General features: G+C 39.4%; 1 long non-coding RNA gene across 1 annotated transcript; it reads right to left on the bottom strand.

Moving 5' to 3' along the window:
- Positions 1–1,925: 1,925 nt before the first annotated feature.
- Positions 1,926–23,654, bottom strand: LOC308188672. Its single transcript, XR_013945686.1, has 3 exons — positions 23,362–23,654; positions 22,815–22,948; positions 1,926–2,335 (listed from the first exon to the last, which is right to left on the bottom strand). It is a non-coding gene; the product is annotated as an uncharacterized lncRNA (long non-coding RNA).
- Positions 23,655–23,896: the final 242 nt, after the last annotated feature.

Genomic DNA, 23,896 nt, shown 5'->3' with positions numbered 1-23,896 from the left:
GTGTCATTATCTGCATTGCTATTGCCTCGGTATTTCCTGGTGATTTTGTCAGTCTCAACTTCTTTTTTTTTTTTTTTTTTTGTGGATTCCTAATGAGAGGCCATAGCTTAAGAAAAAAAAAATTACACAAAAGGTGTATTTTTGTTGTTAAGGCTTGCAAACAAAGAATGTCAAACAGTCAGACCTGTAAGGAATGAGGGAATTAAATTAGCCTACCTGTGTCCCACTGTGCTGAATCTGGCCCAGCTTTCTAGAAACACTGGTTCATCAAAAGCAGGTGGGAAGAAATCTAACTGGAACAGCAGGAGCAACTGGATTGTGAAGTTCACTCTTGTCACAAACCCTTTTCTTCTTCAACTTGTTAGGTATGAAATAGCTCATAAATACATTGAAGAATCCTTCTTTTCCCCGCTCTTTTGGGGTACAGGGAATGACTCCTTAAAGTGCAGGTTTTGAGGAGAGAGCTTTGTGTATAAATATTAATTTTTTCATGTCATATTCAAGTCTTGGTTAATAAAGGGTGTCTTAACTGTTTAGTAAGGATCTTTTTTCTTGGTGGTGTTTATTTGCTTGTGAGGTGCCAATAAGCAAATAAATAAATAAAATCCATGTTTTTAGAATACATTCAATAGCAGTAACTCACACTTAACTATTAGTGGAGGCAAATGACTGAAGTGACCCAGATTTCCTTTTTGTGATGTTATGAGAAATAACTGAACACAGAAACCTACATTTCCTACATGGAAAAATACTGTGTGACAGTCACAGCTGCTAGGCCTATAGGCTACGGCAGAGAGATTTATTTTCTGAACTAAAACTAAAATTTCAGTATTAAATCTAAACATTAGAATACATACACTAATACGTAGTATGTCAAATGAGTACATAACCAAGTGTCTAAGGACATCAGCTCCTTAGAAGTATCATGGGTTCTTTCCCCTCCTGCCAGTTTAAATTTGGGATATCTCCATCAATGTCAGCAGAGTCAGAACTGTGTAAAACTGACATGATAGCAGGATGTGATCCTGTGTGTCTGTGTAACATCTGCCATCTTCATCAAGACTGAACTCAGGCCATGCATATAATAAACAGGCTTAAATTGCTTGCTGGGGAAGAGACAGCTGCCAAAGAGTTATACTTGAAAGATATCTGGGAGCTTAGCATTGATCTCAATGATAGTCCACCCAGATCCTCTGCGATGTGCAAACACTGCAGCAGTCTCAGGGCACATGGAGAATGACAGAGCAGCCTCCACAATGGGCTTTCTTTGAGGACCAGCAGGTGCATTCCTGCACCCAAGAGCTCTGGACTCAGACCACTGGCCCTGGAGAGTCAGGTGGAGCTGGGGCAGAAGAGGCAGCCAGGACCACCCAAGGGTGCCAGCTGTGGGTGGCTGGTTTGGGTGTCTGTATGCCGGGCCTAAGTCTGCTTCTACACAGTGCAGGCGACACATTTTTGTAGGCTGGGGTTTGGACACAATTCTGAGGTCAGTCACCTAAAACTGAAATACCCAGCTTTTTAGATGTTCGGGACCTTCCTTATATGTGTTCCTACCACATTTCCTCAAAAATCTCTCTCTTGGATTGTCAGAGTCGTAAAGACTATTTGTCTGCCTGTATGCATATCTACGTGTGTGTGCGTACATGTATATATATATTCATTGCGTTTTAAGTTACATAGCTTGCTGTCACTGACTTATTTTATAAGAAAAGTAGACTTAAAATAAATGGAAAACTTAATAAAGACTTAAAACAAACAAACAAAAAAAGTTTCCTGCTTGTGGATTCACGTTAGTATTAAACAAGTCATCAGTGTGGCACCTTAATTGTTTCACAACATTTTATTTTTACTGGTGGGTCAAATGAGTCAGCTGACTGAAGGCAGGATATAAGACAATGGATGATTAGTGTAGGGGGTGAGTAAAAATATATACTGCATACCTTTCTGTCTCCACATGTTATTTTTCCTTAACCTGATGCCAGACTCATTTGATGAAAAAGTGACTCAGCTTCTGCTGAGTTGGCCCTGCCACTGACAAATTTCCCTTTAGGAAAATATATTTTCTCCTCCCAGAAGTGGACTTGTAAGACACTGTCAATTTTAAAGGTTGGAATTCAGGGAAGAAGAGTAAAAGAATGTGCTTCTAAGCTCTTTCATAAGTATTGTAAGAGTATACCTTTTTATTTCCCATGAGAAGAATGTGAAAACACGAGACAAAGACGGTCAGTAAAATCTCTCCAAAGTAGGTGAGGAATCTTCTTCAGCTGCTACTGATTTTTCTTCTTTTGCAGTGAGAGTTCTGCTTATTCTCCATCTCCATCCCAAGATGTAACAGCTAAGAAAGGAAAAGAATCTGGGAAATAATCTGAGCTGTCTTCACTTTGTTTCAATCAGCACATCACCAAATCTGACAGTTCAGCTACTCGCTGAGAATCTAATTCTCATTTAAGAAAACAAAACAAAACAGTGAACTTTATTAATTTTATATATTATTTTTCTTTACACATTTAATTCACACATAGCCCTGCTTTCATTCATAGTATTTTCCTGCAATGTTGTCTGATTATATGATAGTGGACTGTCACTTCCAGATTGGAGCTTTCTTTTCAGCTGCTGTGAACTAGGGTAGCCCAGTAGGTGCATCAATTTGTACTACATTTGAATCTCAGTCTCTGGTCTTTTTAGAATTTGTGTTGAAATGAAACAGGCTGAAGGGGGAAAAATGATAAAGTCTAAAGAGAATTGAAACATTTTTCAGGTGGCTTCTACCTAGTGAAATCAGACCTCTCTATATAATTTATGGGCAGAACAAGACACCTAAAAATGGGGTTCAAAGAAGCCAGTGCTTTGTGTGAAGTATTAAGCAGTAGGAAATGACAAAGAAATGTTCAGACTCCTGCTCTGCCATCAAGGGTTGTTAAACAAACATGGGGTTAGAGGAAAACACCTTCTTCCATTTCAGATTCACAGCTACAAATGACTCTTGGAATTAAATTCATCTGTCAGCTTCATCTATTTTTGCAAACAGCAGAAGTGATACTCTAGGTATGTGTGAGATCCATGTCCATACATCTTTGAAACCCACCACTGGGCAAGGAATTGCACCAATGTTTTCCACAGTTCAGAAAAGCAATCACTCTCCTTGGAGGATTCTGAAATGGTGTTGAAATTCAATATCCAACTGGAACTGTTCTTTCTATATAAATTAAGAAAGTATTAATTGAAAAGGAGCCTGGAATTTTTTTTTCCTAGGCTGCAGAGCTATTTTCTCAATGCTTATTTAACCCCCAAATCTCTATTTCAGAAATCAGAAAAAGATTTGCACTTAAGCATCCCCTATCTTAAGAGAATCCTTTAACCACCAGGCTCCTGAAAATGAAGAAAGATACTCGTGAAAGATGTTAGTTTAGTTTTAGGATCTAAACTCAAATCGACATGTTAGCTAGGTCAAGAACTCAGGTAGGTGCAATTCAGTGGCTTGGTTTACGCAGGATACCAGACTTTGAACCTCTGTGTAACAGGTACAGATCAATGAAATTTTACAGATCTCATTGAAGAAGCCTAATCCATCTGAAGCCAGTGGTAATCCTTCCTATAACTCCAGTAAGCTTTGTACATGCCTATGTCCATGTCTGCTACTCTGGGACGATGTATATTGCTGGTTTATTCACTGCAACACTATAAAAATACAAAATCCACTTACTGGAGTAAAATATCAGTTGGTCTGCCTATACATCCAGTATGCTTTTCTTTGTTTTGTTGTTGTTTTTGTTTGTTTACTTCTTAATGTTTTTCTATTGGGGGTTGACTTTTAATACTTCAATCTCTAGTAATCCCCTCCTTGCCTTCAATAATTAGGGCAAAGGCAAAGGAAAGGAGGGAAACAAAAGAGGTATTTCTGGTGCCATATGCTTTGTGTTCACAAAAGCAAATGTTCAGAATCCCTCCCATTCCTCCTGCTGCCTGAAGGACTCTGTGATAAAACAAGTGCACAGTTTTTCTACTGTGACTCATGGTGCTCTTAAGATCCTACATGCTATATATGTAGGCATCAACATTTTACAAGAATCCTTTTTTACACTTCCAAACTCACAGTTTTCCATCAAAGATTTTAGCCCAAAGAGCAGTTAATAAAGCTGGATGACCTCTTGCTCTAGAACTTTTTAAGTCTCTTTCAGACTAAAATTAGATTTCCTCCTCTAGGAAGAGAAACAGGCCAATGTGTGACCCTTGAACTGTCAATCATCTGCAAGTAAAGCAGGGAACTGAGTTCTCTCACAGCAACAGAATGAAATGCTCCAAAATAATAATAATAATGTAGATATACATATTTATAAGCTCCTCATTATTAGTCTTTAGTATGATTGTTCCTACCTGGTATTCAATGATAATTTCAGCCCATGGATATATACTTTGACTTAGTTCCATAAGATACTCTAATTTCAAATAAATCATGCTTTAAATGAGTTAACCACTAATTAACTAGCAGGTTTCAAATAATAGTCATCTATGGGGAATCATAATTGAATGCTCTAGTCATGTTTGACAGGTATCTGTGTTATGTCCAGTGCTGTTTAACATTTCACTTGATGATCTCAAGTAAATATATAGCTGTTGCTCAAAAAATATATACGAATGGTACAAAATTGGAAAGAATAGTAAAAAATAAGAAGAGGTAGATGAAGAGAGCAATTGCCTTTCACAGATATGTATTTCAATACACAAAATGAAACTTCTTATTTCTAGGAATAAAGATTGCAGGCCATATATTTACAGTAAAGGACTATATTGTGGAAATCAGTGGCTGTATAAAAGTGATAGTCATACAGCTTGCAAGCATCTTGGTTTAAGCTCTGGAATAGTGTGCTAAGGAAAAGAAACAGAAAAAGAAAAACAAGAAAACTTATTTGATCCTTGGCTGATAAACAGGAATGAGGGGGAAGAGGGACACTGTTTTTCCTTGATGTGTATTAAAAATTATACTCTACAGTTCTGGCAACCATATGTTAAAATAGCAATTGAAAAATTAGAGAGGATGCAGAGATAAATGCCTTACCCTGAGAGACACAAAGAAGATAGTCTGGTTAGCTGAACAAAAAGCAGACCAAAAAGCAACTTGATTATAGCACCCAAAACCCCCTCATCATTTCTTACACCTTACAGGTGAACAAGGCAGAAGACAAAAATCACCACTTGTGTTGCAGAACTCATTTTCCTCAAGCCTTTTATATTCACATGGTTAAAAGGCAATTGCAGTCACTTCTGTATTGCAGAATATGCCTCTAAGTCATACCATCACAGGGTATGGGCAAATGCTGAAAAATAAAGGGCTTTTTAATTTAGAGATGGTGAAATGAAAGAGACCAGTAGTTGGTAGAGAGAACCAGACAAATTCAAATGGGAAATAAGACACAGAATGTTAAGAAAGAGGGTGATTTGCTGTTGAAATAGTTTGCCAAGGAAAACAAGGGAATCTTTGATGTCTGCAGATCAAGTCTGGATCTTTTTCTGAAAGAAATAATTTGGATAACTAAATGTTTGAGATTAATATTGGAATAAGTGGGAGAAACTTAAGGGCCAACACTATGCTTCAAAAGGTTGGACCAGAGATGTTTAGCTTTAGATTCCACTTCTGATTCACTCTCTGTCTTTTGCAGCAGAATGCAATTTTTCATGAATATAAAGAAAAAATAAAAATCTCACTGTGAGTGGTAAGCAATGGAACTGGTTGCCAAGAAGTCAGGGAATCTCCACCCCTGGAGACTTGCAAAACTCAGCTGGAAAATACCCTGAGCAACCTGATCTAATTTTGCAGGTAGAACCACCTTCAGAAGGAAATTGGATTCAATGATTTCCAGAGGTCCCTTTTAGTGTGAACTTTACTACAGTTCTGCACTTTTTCTGATGTACAAGATGCTGATGGCATTTGATAAAATTTACATTTATAAAGAATTCCACAGTCTTTAGATGCACTCTTTCTTGTATCCTATTTTATCTGTCTGTACAGTGGGTATGCAGTAGACCTTTTTTCTAGACTCTTGAAGACAAAATTATACTTTGTGAATTGATAATCATGTTAAAGATCATTTATACTGTGATTTATTGCATTGCTAAATGCATTGTTTGTAAATATATTCTGCTTTAAAATGACGGAGAGCACACAAATGAAATAATTGATAATCCAATCTAGGTGTTGCTCTGATCAGGTTCACTGTATAAATGTAGGTTTTACAGTGTGCTCATATTCTGGTGCCAGACTGAGAACATGGCACCACCATCTATAGCGTGGAAAAGATGTCCTTCATCAGGGCAAGCTGGCTCATTGGGCCTCATTTTAAACCCTACTGGAACTTTGAAATGACTGTCATGTTATGAAATGACTATCATGCTATTTGTCTCCCAGCACAAGAAGGATGTGGAGCTATTAGAGTGGATCCAGAGGAGGGCCACAAGGATGATCAGAGGCCTGGAGCACCTATGAAGAAAGGCTGAGAGAGTTGGGGTTGTTCAGCCTGGAGAAGAGAAGGCTCTGGGGAGGCCTCATTGTAGCTTTTCTATACTTAACAGGGGCTTATTAAAAACATGGAGAGCAAATTTTTGCTTGGACAGATAATGAGAAGACAAGGGAGAATGGTTTTAAACTTAAAGAGGGGAGATTTAGATTAGATTTTCAGAGAAAATTCTTCACTCAGAGGGTGGTGAGGCCCTGGCACAGGCTGCCCAGAGAAGCTGTGGATGCCCCAGTCTCTGGAGGTGTTCAAGGCCAGGCCGGATGGGGCCTTTGGCAACCTGGTGTGGTGGGAGGTGTCCCAGCCCATGGCAGGGGGATTGAACCTGGATTGATTTTTAAGGTCCCTTCAAAACCAAGCTTTCCTATGTTTCTAAGGACACAGGAAAGTTCATGTGCAAGAGAGGAGCATCAGCAGCTCCCCGTTGCAGTTGGTTCTCTTGCAGCCACCTTACAGGAGAGCCATGGCAATGCTCCTCTTAATTAACAGCTTCTGGCCTGAAAACAAACTCTCGCCACCAGCTCAGCTGCTGTGTTGCTTGCTGCTTTACTACCATCAGGGAAAATTAAAGCTTATATTATTTATTTATTTATTTTATTCACACGATATTATAGGGAAATCATTGCTTTGCTTCTATTCTCAAATTACTGAACAAAGCCAAAGGGACGTCAACCAGTTTATCACACAGACCATGAAATGGTGACCTTGTCTGCTCACAGGTAGAGCAGCTAATTAGGCAGGGAAGTGCTGTGATTTAGTACCTATTTCTTTAGATTTTAATCTGATGTAAAGTGACATAATTGTATTGATCTCAGTGGTGATTTACACTAGTTGAGAATATTACCATTTATTTTTAACTTCACTAAATTCCCTATCTGCTCTAGTATTGCTGATGCAAAGAATATTAAAATACTCAAGATCAATCTAGTCTTCCAAAGTAACAATGAAACATTTATAACTGCAGTGAGAAAGGTGCACAGAAGCTCTTTTATTCTATCCTGCTCTTAAGAGTTAAGTGAAATTACTGAAGCATGTTCTAAATTTTATCAATTGTGACATATTTTATGCTACTGGCATAGTATATTCAACAAGTGCATTAGGAAAGTGCTTAGCACTTTGTAATTACACTCGTATTTCATTTTAAGATAATTTCATGCTATTCTTTCAAAAGTCATCAAATTTGGAGAAGTAGTCTTGAAACAATAGGATATGATATTAAAAAGAAAAAAGATCTAAAATGCTCTTCTACTGTAATGGAATATAACTGAAATAGAGTGTGCAACTTTCATTCATTCAAACAAACAAACAAACAAACAGCTGTTGTCAAAGAGATACTATTGATTTAAGTCATGGTGAATTTAATAAAATGCCATTCTTTCTTTTTTTTTTCCCCATCTTCCATCCCCTGTCCTCCCCCCCCCCCCCCCCCCCCCCCGAAAAAAAATGATAAAAAAAAAATCAGGAAATCAGGTTTGCAGTCTCGGTTGTCTCAGGAAAAAAATGTTATAACAACACCTCTGCCACATGGATTTTTTAAAGTAACTAAACCATTGTTATGACACATGGTTTTTGCACCTGTGAGGAACTTTCTGACTCAGCACTGTTACTGTGGACATGTGGTGACTCTTAATGAAAAAAAAAAAAAAAAGACCATTTCCTCTCTGAATCTGTTTTCTATATTTAGCTATGCTTTGTGCAAAGCCTGAGAAAAGACTAGACAGTGCAGGTTTATCTGCATCAAATTTGGTGGGAATGCCACATGTAAAGAGGTTGCAAAATCAGGACTTTAGCAAGAAAACATTAAGCCTCTGTCTTAATAGGATGGAAGTTTTGAATAGGGAGGGATTGGGGCCAATTAATGCAACGAGCAGCCATGGAGAGACATGGGAATTGTATGGCGGAGGAACTGTTGGACTGGATTCTAAATAATAAAGGGAGAAGCCCTGATCTCACCACAACGAGGACCTGTTCTCTATGCAAGCCTCAGGCCAGTAATGCAGAAAGTGCGTGATAGTCACTGTCTTGATCCAAGGCTGCTTTCAAGCCTTGCTGTCTTGCTTGGGGGTGTGCACTGGCAGCTTGTGCACAGCACAGCTCCAATTTGGTTGCAAAGTGCAATTCCTCAGCACTGCAAAATACACACAAAGAAACATAATTCTTTCACCACTTCAACATTTCAGACTGTATACAAGGAGACATTACAATTAGGCTACAAGTTCTTTGCCACTGGAGAGACGCACTAGGCTTATTAATAATCTGGCTTCAGGTGTGTGAGGAAAATCCAGGTAAAGTGGTTCTGGTAGCTTAGGATGAACTTCTCTCTGGTTTGGGAGAGGCATACAGTACCTCACCTTTCCAGCTGTGTCTATTTGTCGTGCCATGTGAGAGATTTCTGAATTAGCCTTTTTGCACAGTATTAAGCTACCAAGAAATATTTAAGTTCTAGAAACAAAGCTAAGCAGCTCAGTCTAAGAATCACAGAGACAGCTTATGCTGATGATGATCCATTTCTACCTGTGGTCATCGTTACATGGAGCTCTACTGGACAGGACAGAGCTACCCTTACTGGAAACTGTCACTGCACAAAACCTGCAGATACGACAAAATATGGAGCACTGAGATGGGGCAGGAAAAGAGAACAAGTGCAATCCAGCAGGTTTCACAGCTAGATTAGAAAATTCCTTTTTAAGGTTACAATTTGAGAAATCAGGCATGCAAACTGTCCTGTTATTTGTTGTCTGTGCCCAAAGTCTACAGATCTGATGGAGTGCTGTTGTTTAGAGCAATATGACGGGCAGCTGAGACTGTCTTATAAAAATATCTTGTTTTAATTAAGACGAATTCTGCAAACCTTAAAGGACTGATGCATACTCAGCACAGCTCAAACAGTGCACCCAAACTGAGATTACAGCCCTTAGGTCATACTGGGTTCTAATAAAGTTTGTGTCATATTTAATGTATCACCATACACAGAATGTACTGTGACTTTAGTTTTTCAATTGAAGTTCTCTGTAGGTTTTCTCCATGACTCATTTTTATATTCTCATGCAATGCAACAAAGAGTTACCTTAACCACCGTGGTTTTCCTGGGCTGGGAAAATTCACAGGTGAGTATGTCATGTTGTTTGGCATGAACAGTAACTAGACAGTTCCTTTGTTTAGAATAATTAATCCTGCCTGCAAGTAGTGGTATTTTCCGCAGTCTGCACCATTAAGTGGGAGCCTAGTTTTGAAAATTGATGCTAGTTCCCCAGTTGCATTCTTGGCTAAGGTTGGGCATGTAACATCCCACAAGGTCATTTAAGGGAAGGAAGTACCTCCAGTTTCTCAACATCATCAGTTCAGGCATGACCTGATTTTGCAATCTTACTCATATTGGGCAATTCCCTTGCATGTCATAGGATTACTTGTAATAGTTCAGGCTACTTGCTTTGAAGGAAACTGACCTTGAATCTAAATTATCTGCTCCCTAATACCCTTCACTGGAGGAGAGGAAACAATCTTTCGCACAGAATTAGAAGAGGAAGATGATCTTGGAACAGCACATACAAATAACCTCCAACCACTTGTTTATTCAAGCAAGAGGTCAGCTCCAAGGAAAAAAGTTTACATCCACAATATATCATTAATATTATATAATATCTAGAAAAAATATTTACTGCAGTTGAAGTGTAGAACATGGGGTTAATAACCATTGTAAATGTTCTTTGCTGAATGCTAAAGTAGCCCAAAATAAAACACTCACTGTGCATTAAACAACAGTATCTAATGGTGGCAACCAAGGGGTCAGATAACATTATTGCTTCAAGCTCTTATTCTGTGGATGCATTTTTGGCCTTGAATCCCTCTTTACAGTATAAATTACCAGCTTAGAGAGTACTTTTAAAAGCAATCCTTTGAACAGGAGTGGGGAGAGCATTTAAGCTGCCCCAAGGTCCCCACAGACAGCACTGGTAGAAGCTGCCAGGGGAATGTACTAATAGCCCCCAGAAATGCACTCTGATTGCCATTCTCCCCACTTCAGTTTTAAATTTCCCCCTCTTAGGCCATAAATGCACAGGTCAAGTCCACCTTGGCCACAAAGATCAAATATGTTCTCTGCAGCATTAACTTCAAGAGGGTTTTCATTTTTCAGACTTTTTTTCTGAGGTTGGAATGAAACCTTGCTTTTTATTTTGTGAATTCTTTTAATAGAAATCTTTTTCTAGGAATCCTTGGAGAGGGTTATTGTATGTTACTGCTACTCCCTGGGTCATCTTTTCTCTTGTTGTAGTGCTTTAAATGGAACTTTGCCAGCTTACAGCAATAGAGGATATATTCCCATGAGCTTTACGTCATCAACTTTTATTGCTGATGTTGATTCCTAGGGTTACCACATACCTGAAGAACTCTGGGCAGAAAATCAAGAACTTCATATGATATTATTTCTGTTCACCGCACATGAAATTTTGTTGATTTCAGATATCTTCAGGTTTATATTGTCTATAAAGTGAAGAGTACCAGCAGAGTATCTCATATTACAAACACAAAGAAAGTCTTGCCTTAATATTTTCTTGCAGTGAAATAAAGGTAACCTCTCTCTAAAACCTCTGATAAATCTAGCAACAAGACACCATGTAGCAGAGCCAGATTTCTCTAATCCCATTTCCCCTCTAACATTTTCCCACACAGACTGTTGTACATCACCTGTTATTTCTATACTGACTGTACTAACATATTTGTTGCTTATGGTAAAGCCTCTTACAACAAAGAGAAATAGAAATCGAAAGCAATTTGGATCAGCTTTTCTGAAAATATTTTAGATTGGTGACAGATATAGGAGTATTTATCTCTGGGAATATGAGTGAAATAAATTGTATTAAACTATTAAATTAAATCTTCTATTAAAGTACAAGAAAAATTGTGTTGTTTCAGTTAATGAAGTAACAAGAACAGTTAACCTCGTAATGAATTAATGAGTTGTGGTGGAAAGGTTTGTAAAGTAGATAATGAAGTTATAGCAGTAAGTGTCCTTGAAAGACATCAGTGAGGCTAGTATACATCTTCTAGGGTATTTGACAAGTTAATATTTGACAGCACTGAATGTGTAACGATACTGTAGGATATATATGATGTAAATATTTTATTAACTAACAAGATCTGTTAAGTATTGAGTAAGGTGAGCATGCAGTCAAGGGGTAAGTCTTTCTTCCAAATGTGTACGTGAGTGAGGTAGCTTGTGGATAAGAAATCCAACAGATTTGAGGATTTGGAGAAGAATGTGTGGCCCTGAAAATAAATCTCAGATAACTCTCCTTCATTTGCTCCATGCTACAGCAACTTTATGATAACAAGCTGCTGAGATTTTCTTCTTCGAATACTTGTGCATGTGCTTAGAACTCAAGTGACAAATTTATGGCTTGTTGGTTTTACCAGGAAAGAATACAGCGCTCCCTATGTTAACTTTAATGCAGCTGTTTACAAGAATGAACCTAATTAAAGCTCTATTATTTCTATGGGCTTAATATTATGTTAAGGTAAGCAGCCATTATCTAATTTGAGCTAATTTAATATCAGACCAGAGACACTGGTCCTTAAAATCCCTGATACTTTACTGCATCACACATATTCCAGTTTTAGGGAATTTTAATTATCCCCTTCTCACAAGGAGGATAATCTGCTTTTTACTTCACTATCACACCCAGTTACCTTTGCTATATCCTCTCAGTGAACCCTCCATGAAGGAAAGGGTCTATAGCCTTCAGGCCTGTTTATCCTCCCTTTTTGAATAAATTAACACTAATTCTCTGTTTACTGGCAGTGTCTAAGCTCAATTTGGATGAGCATCAATACCCCAGCAGAAAGCACATCTTCCTAACCCTACAGTGCAGGAAAACCTATAATTAAGTTTTTCTGCTGCTCTCTGAGTATTCATCAGACCCCTACACACCCCCTGCAACTTCTTTGGCAACCTTTTAGCAGATCACCTGTAATTCCTTTTTCTCCCTTTTTGAACCCTTGGTGCTGCATCATCCTTGTGAGCACAGGCAGCTAACAGTAGCCTGAAGAAATGACCTGCAGATGCTTTTTCCCATTCAGTGGTTATCTACTGGAACCTTGCCTCCAAATATTGCTTCCTATGGGAATGTTCTGCTAGCTCAGGAGAGATCTAATATGAGGTAAAAGAGCCCTTAGCTTACAAAGTATTTTTTTCCCCATTATGTGTTTGTGTTCTTCCTGCTGCACCACTTGGTTCTAAAACGTAGTATCAAGTATCAAGCCCATATGAAGTGTTGCTGTGACACAGGTAACTTCTGCACGGTCAGTCGTTGATCCTGGAGATCTATCAGGCTTTCTATTTATATAATATACAGCAGCTCCTGGGAATTTCAGACCATAACCAGGATGATCTTATACACTGCATAATTTATAGGAAAGAGGTAAGAAACCAGTCTTCTGATCTAAGCAATCCACAGCCTTTGTCATTGGTGAATATCTTCATGTTGGGGATTTGAGCTGAGCTGCATTGTAACACTGACGGTTGTTGCATCAGATGTGGAATTTCCAGCTTGGATGTTGCTGCCTATTCCCTGCTCTTTATTATCATTATTATTATTTTCTCCTCAATTTGAGGTTTTTGAGGGTTGATATGTAATCCCAAGGCCAAGCTCTGTTTTACTTCTTGGTCTGCTTATGTGCTTGGCTTGGATTTTTGCCTTTTGCTGTCGTTGCATGGATGCCGGATGTTGGCATTTGGGGTGACTGTATTGTCTGCTCTGCAGTGATTGATGGGCTGATTCATGGAATTTCAGCTGCTACAGTGAGAACTTGAGAGGAAGGGAATCATTGCTCATCTTTGTCTTTGTTCACCTCCTTGAGTGCTTTACTTTAAGGAAGCAAAGCAGGTATACTTTTGTTTGAGTTGTTTCAACTACTTTCTTGAGAACAAAAGCACGTTGACTTCATACTTATTTTCCTTTCTTCAGTGTTTTACAACGAAGTGTTCATAGAAGTGTTCAAAGTGCTCAAAGTGTTCATAAAAAAATCTGAAGATACTTTTGTTAAAGCAGATACAAGGCAAAGATATGGTTATGACTGATGCAGAGATCAGAGACCACTTTCTTGTTATTTTAGGCCATTAAATTATTTCACAATAAGTAATGTCTTTTAGGAACTTTTGAGCAATAATGACTACTTATTTATTATGCAAAATGAATATGTACAGGATGCAGAATGCTATCACTATGGAAATATGCAAGCAATACTCAAAATGTTTATAATGTTTATATCAAAAGACACTTTACTATTTCTGAGACAGAAACTGAGGTATGGAGACAAGATCATCCAGCTTGTTCAACAGCACCCAGCAAACATGTTTTAGAGACTGGGATTGAATCTAAATTTCTCAAGTCCTCATATGGGATCTCCCTTGGCTTGAGTGTAAGTGAACACACAAGTCAATATGCTGCAGAGAACAGGATTTGAAATGTAGAGAGAGGATGGGTACCTGTATTAAAACATAATTCCTTCCTTCATTCTTGCTTTCCCACTTTCCCGCTTTCCTGCTTTCCTGCTTTCTTTCTTTCCTGCCTTCTTTCTTTCTTTGATGCACATATGAATTCTTCCTCTTTTTTTTTCTTGCCCTTTTTTTTTTTTTTTTTGGAACTTCTTGTACCCTGTGGTTACTTCAATGATAAGGTTCAGCTGGCCTGACATATGACTTTTCTGTTTGTCTTCATATTCTTTTCACAACTTACTGGTCATTGTAGGTGGCATTGGTAACACAGCAAAGGAGCTGAGCTGTGTTTCAGCTGTGGTAATCCAAGGAGTGGGATGGCTTCCGCATTTTTTGTTTATAGGGTCAGATTCATCTCCCTGAAGTGCCAAACATTTCAAAATTGAATGTGAAAGTCTGAGATAATCTTTGCAGGCTTTCTTCTCAGTTATTTGAGAGAAATGGGTTTGTGTAGGGGGTATTTACTTGCTTTGTCTTGGGGGACTACTCTTATCCACTCTCTGTAAAAGGAACTGAGAGTTATGCTGGACATAAGCATGAGAGAAAGTTAGCTAAGTCAGAGCGAGTCAATCCACTTCTGCTTTTTTATGCCCTCACTAAGGTTACACCTCTGCCCAAAGCATCCATTTTCTTCCTTTTGAGCTGGTGAGCATGAGTGGGGAAAAGGGAAAGGGCATTTTCAATGACAGACTTACAATGCTGTTTAGCAATGGGAAAGGTGGTGGCAGGAGTCTGCAAGTTTGCTTTTCAGTCCTTGCATAGTCGACAGGTTGCTCTTTGCATCCTTCTTGCAGTCTGTTGCTTCTCAGCACATCTTACCACTTTATTCACAGGGGAAATGTGACTGGAAATGCCAGCTCGAAAATATCATGCACAAAAATCTACTGCTTCTTTGTGTCTGTGCTGGCTGCCTGTGACATCTCACTCATTGCCCTTGTAGCTCTCTGCTGTTTTTTTCTTGCAGTCATGCTAACTGAATTTACATGCTGCAGTGTTTCCAGGACCACTGCTGTCCTTCACTTGCCCCAGTGGCACTACTCAGAGCAGAAGGAAATAGAAATGTTACAGCTGTCATAACTGCCCTTGCTGCCTGATCTTTGGAAAGGGAACTGCATCAGGCATTAATTATTCTTATTTCCTCTCCTTATTTTATCCTTCCTTCTCTCTCCCCCTGACCTTTTTAAATGTTAGGGAACTCTGATTTCAGTCAGTCACTCACCTCCACCTGTCCCTGCTTGGAAAAAGACGCAGAAAAATCACAGATGCCTTCTTTGGCAAGAGACCAGGGCTATAGTGGCACAGACCTGTCCCTTCATTTCTGTGCTGTTTGGAGAGCATGAAGCCAGAGAAGATTTCAGTCAGAAAATATCCATAATGCCCCAAAAACACAGTGGTAACATAAGCCACTACTCTCCTCTTCACTCCCTAAGTGCTGCACTCCTTGAAATGTAGGACATAGAATTACTATTTTTTATCTCATACTTTTTGCTAGAGGTCAAGACTATGTTTTACTGTGTAATCCTAGGCAAAGAACTGTACTGTGGCTCAGAAATACAAGTTTCTAGCTCTGCTACTGGTTTACCTGGAGAACAGATCCCCAAAGTCACCCATATCAAAGTGCCAGAACAACCTGCTATTTGATACAGGCATGGAAACCTCTGTCCAGCACAGTACACACAGCACAGGTATTGCCCAGAGCACACCAGCTCCTTAACGTGTACTCCACATTCTGGAGTTTAAGCAGCTTATGAAAGGCAGCGTGTAATATGCCAAAGCTGAAAGGAGCCTGGATTTGATGACCTGCAGGGAGATCCCTTTCAGTTTTAAGACCCAGTGAATGATAATGGCTTTGCATAAATTTACAGGGAGCTTTTTATAGTGAAGAGGGGAAAGCAGCGTGAAAGTGTGCACTGTGAAATGTCATCAGGGATAAGTTACCACTGCCATTTCTGGAAGAGAAAGACTGCTAGCAACCCAAAGAGTGTAGAAAACAGGACATGTGGGAGGGTGTCTGATCCACTGAACTTACTCTCTACTTCATGAATTGTCAGTGCTTTCTCCTCCCCACCTCCTTCCGCTTCTGAGTGGTTTAGACGTAGGATTTGCATGGTAGACAGTGAGAGTGATGTAACCACTTATCACTCATCTCTTGACCATTGTTTCTCCAGTTTCTCTTTTGAAGCCTGGCTTTCCATTTATGCTAGAGAAAAATCAAAGTCCAGTCAAAAGCAAGGTAAACAGTAATGTACCATGAGAGAAGTCTTTTTAGTGATTTAAGCACAGTAACTGGCTTTGAATTAGTCATGCCCTTTCAGGAAAAATAATTGAGTCTCTTCAGAGAGCTCAATGAAGATGTCTACTCATTTCATATCAGAAACAGGAAAGTACAATGTTAGCCTGCCTGAAAAAGGAAAAATATGATAATAAGGAAAATATGTCCTTACATAAATTGGTGATACTAATATTATTCAGGTATTCAGGTTTGGACTACTTATCTCAGAAAACAAGCAACACAAGAGAGTGCACAGCAAAAGGCCAATTCACATTAGCAGGGACATGAGAAGAGAGGAAAGGAGACAGATGCTTCGTGTTCATCTGGTATTTGGAAAATCCCAGTGTAAAATTCTTCAGGTAATTGAAATGAGCAACAAAAGCCCATAAAGATATTTTCCTTTAGTTCCTCAGGCTGCCCAAAATATCAGATAACACTATTCTCTAGAGTGCTATCCAAGCACTCCCTAATAATTGTTAAAAATACATTAAGTATATCACACTCTGTCCATACACAAATCTCCATATTTTCTCCTTGCTGTGTGGACCAAGGTGCTTGGTAACCTTTGTGGCATCACCACTGCCTCTAACATCAAGGAAAAGCCACACTGTGAGGAAAACCAGGACAGAGACAGAGCTGAATAAGAAGGACCAAGGAGACTTGTCCTAAGATCTAGATGACAATGCAGACCAAGGTCTGTTCATTCTCTGTGGCTTCTCTCCTTAGCTGGAAGAGCTGATGCCCTCTGTGCTGGGATCTGGATAGGTCACAAGTGGTGGTTAAAGCATTTTAGTCACAAAGTCACCTTTTACAAACTACCATGACTACGGTGTTCTCAGCTTGTAGTACCTGGTGCTGAGGATCTTCTGCAAGATCTTCTGCAAATGTTGTTTTTCACCCACTGCAAAATAGCTTCCCTGACAAAGAATAGTAAGGATCAAAAATAAATATCCCCTGCCTGAAAAAGAATGGCTTTTTTTTATTAAAGTAGGAATAGAAAAAATTAAAAGCTCTTAGCTGTCTGTAGCTGGTGAGTTGGGGAAAGGGAGGGAGGACATCTTGTAACTGCATTTGCTCTGTGAGCTTGGGGGTGTCCTTCACACCAGGCAGCAACACTTCAGCAGGGAGTGAATGAAGGTGGGTGCATATTTATTTCCTTAAATCCTGGCGTCTGTCCCTGCATCCTTTCCTCAGCTGAGGGAGTAGTCATGGAAACAGCCAAGGACAGCCTTGCTCCAACAGCAAAGGTTTGGTCTCTTCTTGTGGGGCAAGGAGAGACACATAGAAGGGAAAAACGTGGTCCAAGGTGACAGGGTCACCCTCAAATGCATTTAACAACTGTCATCAAATCTTTAATTTCATACAAAACTGAAAGGAACGGGAGAGTTCTATGTTTAGTGCCTCCTCTAAAGGAGACCTGAGGCAATTTTGCTGGTTTTGCTTTATGTGAGAAAATGTTCAAAAGAGCTATTGCAATCTATCATGTCTATAACTCACAGACAAAAGGTGCCTAATAATATGCATTGACACAACAGCCTATAATGGCTATGTGGGAACCATTACATTTGTTATACCAATGACCCATAGACTGGGGAAACGTTTATTTCTTTCCACAGAAATCTTTACTATTCTTTTAAGTACCATGAAAAGATGAAATGGGAAAAGAGCAGCCATATTCAGCATTCTAAGAAATAAAAGACATTTGAACTACTTTCTGTTCAGTCCTTGTTCATATCCTTAATAGGAACAATTAAAGAAATATGCCAAAGTATCTGAGCATATATATTTGGCACAGATAACACTGCTCTCTGTGTTCATATCTTTTAAAATGAGTTGACTGAAAGATGGGAGTAAAGTACATATCTTTGACCTTGCCTTTGCTGTTATAAACATACAGTACAGTGTAAGTATCATATATTTAAAAAAAAATCCTTGCAGTTTTCCCCTGAGAGTGCAGAACAAATAGAAAGACCTACACATGAAAGATGCTAATCATGTCACACTCGTGTGCACCTTCCAGATACTATGGTGATGAGGCTGCTTAAGTCTCCGGACAGAATGAAGCATGGACATTTGTGCTGAATAGCCTGACTTTTCTCAATTTAAAGATGACCCTTCACATATTCTTTGTATTGGTTTCCTATGTTAATATTTATACAGGGTGGTATTAATAAACAGTGGTCTTTCATAAGTAAGTATTCAGCAAGTAAAACCCATTGTCATTTATCAGTGGAAAGGGAAGGTATAATAGATTTCAGCGTTTTAAAGTCTGTGCACACATGGTTTAATTTACCAGTTTTCCCAGGGGCCAGTAGCATGGATTTATATCTCCTTGTGATGAGGTCCTTGACAGTAAAATAGCTGTCTGTACAAGTAAAATAATGTATAAATGATATGAATATAAATAAATATTACAGAGTAAACATAGTGATTAGAACCAAATAAGAGTCATGCTAACTTTAATTCTGCCTCAGAATACAGGCATTGCAGCACAAAATTAATTATCTGATTGGAACTGATTGGATGATCAGTTTTCACGTTGGACTGTACTGAGTAAAAAAGGATCTTTGTCAGTGCTTGCATGGCATGTTCACAATTGCTGCAACATCCTGGAGTAAATAAGACTGGGGACTGCTAGGACAGCTGAAGTTACTGTCATCAGTGATGTTGCAGAAGCATTACATATTCATGCAGATGGCCCAACATCCTGAAAAATGAACAGTGTTTAGGGAAGAAAACCTTCTTCACCCTTAGTTCAGGATGGCCTTTTGAGAGGACCTTAGCTTAGACAGTTTGTATATCTTATTGGCTTGCATGGCACCTAACACCCATCAGCACCCCTCCAGGAAGGTGACTTGCCAGCCCAATGATAGTTGCACTGCAATGCAACAAAGAAACTTTGGGCACATTGCAGTGAACCAACCCTTTCACCCTGCGGGTGTTTCACCCTGCGTGTCCTGAAATGAGCTGAACTGTAGCATGAACTCAATGCTGCATTCAGAGTAGGAAAAAGGTACAGCCAAGAAATAAGGAGCAGATATTAATTTCAGGTAAAGTGTCCTGAAAATGTAGGTTTGTTTAAAAAGAGACCACGTCTTCAGAAATATCCCTATGGCTTCCTGTCATAATGGAGTCTAAACCTGTTGTGTGAAAATAGTCCAGCAATAAAAATACTAAGAGTATTCCCTAGCATTGTGTTCATCTCTACTTCCATCACCAACTCACTGCCCTGGTGCTGCCTACGGTTCTTCACATAATAACTCTGTTTCATAATACCAATGGGCTGTTATTAAGGTTGTCTAATCTTCCAGAAGGAAAACTGTAAATGCAAACAGTGAAATGAGTAGCTTAAAGTACCATGCCACATCTAAGAAAGGTTTGGAATTAAAAACTTGATTGGAAGCATGTGCTTTGAAGCTTTCTAACCACAAGTATCTTGGCTTCCTCCTAGCTTCTGCTTTCTTTTATAAAAGGAATGAAATGCCTATCTACCTCAAAGGGTGTTAAGAGTGTGATTTTTTAGGTTCTCTGATGCTACACAAGGGCAAAAATACAGGCTGAGTCATGAATGTAAGCAAGCCTAGACTTCTTTGATTAATTTATATTAAAGCAGTATGGATTATTTTTGGATTTCCTACCACTCATCTTTACACAGCTCTTTAAAAAAAAAACAAACATATACAATTTATTTTTAAGTAACCCACAAATGACAGTGGGTTCCAGAGCTCTCCTCCTTGCTGAATTGGGCCAAGAATTACTGTTTTTCTTCATTTCATGGGAAATAGCAACAGAATATTGCCCCAAACTCTCATTTTTTTTCACTAATTGACATGAGGAACTATGATTTTTATTATTATTATTATTAATTTCTGCTTTAGAACAGTAACTCTTTCAGAAAAAAAAAAAAGAAAAGAAAAAAGAAAGAAGGGGGAGAGAGAAAAAAAATACTTAAATGTTTATTCTAAGTTCAATTCTCTGCAAAATAATTCGGGTATTGAGTTGTAGGATGGAAAATAGCATCCAGTGGTCTAGAAGATCAATAATGTTAGTAATAAATGCACATTTTCCATATATTTTAATGTAATTTTTGATCTATTAAAATATTACGTCAATGTAATTATTTTTCTCAAATTTAAAATGAAAAGTTAGTTTCTGTAAAGCAATTATTCTTGCTTCTTCAGTGTGTGATAGACTTCTTTCTCTAACCTAACCACAACTTTAATCATAAGCTGAGCCTAAAGCAAGGGTCCCAGCCAGTGTCATGATGAAAAAGTTTGCACAGTTAAATTCTCTTTGCACCACAGCCTCTCTTTGGCAAACCTTTCCAACCCCCAACCACCCGGAGATGTCAGATCACCTTAGGTTGAGCCTTGGACCTGGCTCCAAGGTGGTGGCCACACCAAAACGTTCTTGCAAACAAGCACTGTACCCCACCCTTCCCTCTGCCATCTGCTTTCTAGTCCCCTTCCAGGCTCCTCTTTTCATCAGCCCTAACCCTCACTCTAACAATACACCTAAGTAGGAATTTCTTGAAAACTAGTTCTCTTTGCAGCTTGTGCTTTCCTTTGGCAGTCACTTTGAAGGGACACTCCAGCTAGAGCTGCAGGATCTCTTTCTCTCAAATCTAGGAGCAATCTTAGCTAGAGGCTTAGCCTTACACAAAGAATCCCAGGCAGTGACTTCCCAAAAGATCTCTCACAGATCAGTTTTCTTTGCATTCTGCCTTTTTTTTTTTTTTTTTTTTTTGGCAGCCCCTATCCAGTCCTAACTATGACTAGATTTCTCAGTTTTCTTTTTCCTCCACCCAAACACATACTCAGTCGTAAAGCTAAATATTAGACTGGGTCCCTAAACCAGTGTCCAGATTTTTTTTTTTCTTTTTTTTCCTAACAAGATCTTGGCAGCCTATTCTTTCTCTTTGAAACCTCTTTTCAGCCCCACTACAACTATAGCTACAAGCTCTCTCTTTCTTTCAACTGTAATTCTAATATTAAATATAAATATAAGGTGAGCCTTGTACGAGGTCATATGGTCATTGCCCACATCAAAAAAGTTTTTAGGACAAGTCTTTCAGTCTTTACAGCCTACACTTTCTTTTCAAGAATTTGTTTGCCATCTCCTTCCAAGTGGAGCTCTAAAACGTTTTTCTCTCTCAACGCTAACTTAGAAACTAAACCTAACATCAACCTGAGCTTCAGAAAAGACAATGAAACTATGTCTGAGACCAAAAAGATCTCATGGACAAATTGTCCTGCTGTTTTATCAGTTTGCTTTGGTAGACCACTTTTCACTACCATTCCAAGGGGAGCTCATGCCTCTATCTTTCTCTAACGGATAAATTTAAGCATCAACCTAAACAAAATTCCTATGCTGAGCTTCAGACCAGGCTCCCCCAAACCAGTGTCCGCACCAAAAACTTATTGAAACCATGTTCCCTTTGCATCCCACACTCTCTTTTGGCATCTTCTTTCCTGTGATCCTTTTTCCTCATCGTCAAACCTTGCCCTAGCCCTATGTCAAATAGCAGCAGCTTTGTAGAAATCCAGCACAACTCTGATGTTCATTTTCAGCTTTCATTCTGTGCTTTTATCATTTTTCACTACTTATCTTCGACTTCTGAGGATAGAGAGAGAAAAAAAGTGGGAGGGATCATGAGAAAGGGGTCAAGGGTTAATGTTCATAAGACTCTGCAAGCTATGATTTCTTTAAAGTGCAGGCTATGCTATATATATACTTCTATCCCACGAATATGAGAACTGCTTGGATTTTCATAAGCACATAAGACATCTGTAAACATCCAGAGATTAGGCTTGGGTAAAGCTGCACCTTTGAAATATGTCCCGATCTTACAGCCCTTTGAATCATTATCATATTAACAATTCACATAATTCTAATAAATGGAGTAGTTCTTGGTTTTCTGAATGTCCTTTCTGGTTCCCATTAAAGTCAATGTCAGTTTTGCCTTTGAATTCAATGAGAATACTCAGCTATGACAGCTATTAAGTATCTCTCCCACTGTTATAGTAATGAGCAAGGCTACAATAAGTGAGAGCCCAGTCCTGAAGAGCTAAAATTGCAGAGGGAGAAAATACTCAAAAAAATGTGATCGGCTCCCATTTCACAGATGGGGGAAAAATCAAAGAGAGATTTATAGTGTGTTTACACAGATGGGTGCAGCCAGAATCAGCTGTGATGCAGAAGCCTTATTGCTGCGCTAGTTCATTGTGAGTGAACTAATTAGGATTTTGACAGTCTTTCTTGGGTGAATCTAGTTGTGGCCTCTTCAAACTTTACTGCCACCAGCTGTCTGCTTTACACTTCTACCAGAGATTACTGCCCCTACATCTGTCTCAGCAGATGTGCTCTTGCATCAGCTGCTCCATTTCACAGTTCAGCTTCAACCTCACTGAAAGGAGGCATACTAAGATCTAGAAATATGTGCTGGACTGGTCAAGACACGGGGATGTGTCTGTGCCTATCCAAGCTTGCTGCTGGGGCAGTGACTTCCAACGCAGAATTGAGAGAGAGACAGCCATACCTGGAGACTCCTGATACAGAGGATGTGTCAGCATAGGGACTTTGGGGCATATGGGTCCCAGATGGCAGCTGGCTGATGTTCACTGTCTCAGAGCACTGGCAGAGGAACTCCTGCTTCCACCCTCTTGGACAAATCTAGAAATATTGTCCAAGGTGAGCACCAGCAGCCATGGCAGAAAGCCATCTCCAATCACGCCAGTTTCCAGAAGGCCTTGAGCTCCTGGAAAACAGTCCATGCTGAAGGGATGGATTTACAGGATGAGAAGAATGTATCTAAGATTCCCCTCTCTCCCCATTTGGCTGTGGTGGTTTTTCACTGCTGGGTAAACCTCAGCCAAACTCCGCCACAATTGCTCTTTCACTCCCTCTCCTTGAAAGAAGGGGGGCAGGAAGGTGGAGTGGGAGGGGGGAAGAAAGTATGCTGGAAAGGAAAAAAAAAAATATGTTCCCAGGCTGAGATAAGGATAATTTAATTAAAGGGAAAAGGAAGAGGGAAAAAACAAACAAAGGACATATTGAAGCACAGAAAGAAGAAAAAAATTCCCTACTTCTCATCAATGAGCAATGCTTCTCCATGTCCTGGGAAGCAGGGCCTCAATACATGTAGTGGTTCTTTGGGAGGACAGACATCTTCATAATGGGAGCCTCCCCTCTCTTCTTCTTCTCCTTTCCCACCTTTTATATCTGAGTGTGACACCACACGCTATGGAAAATTCCTTTGGCTGTTTAGGTCAGCTGCCCTGGTGATGTTCCCTCCCCACCTCTTGCCCACGCCCAGCTCTGGGGGTTTTGGAGGTAGTCCTGACGCTGTGCCAGCACTGCTCAGCGATAGACACAACACTGGTGTGATACCAATGCTGCTCTAGCTACAGGTGCAGAGCACAGCACTGTATGGGCTGCTGCTGCAGGGAATGATAACTCCATCCCAGCCAGACCCAGTACATCGGTATACATATGTTCAGTGGTTTGTGCATCCATATAGTAGTGAAGCTAATCACACTGTAGTTGTATGCAGGCCTGTGTTTTTCCCATCCTTTATATCCCTAATTATTTTTCTCCCAAAGTTGAATCCTGAATCGTGGG

This window comes from Anser brachyrhynchus, assembly GCF_964034855.1.
Source record: "Anser brachyrhynchus genome assembly, chromosome: 2".
NCBI classification, from domain to species: Eukaryota; Metazoa; Chordata; class Aves; order Anseriformes; family Anatidae; genus Anser; species Anser brachyrhynchus.
Note: the sequence above shows the minus strand (reverse complement) of the source record. Positions and strands in the feature narration are given on the sequence as shown.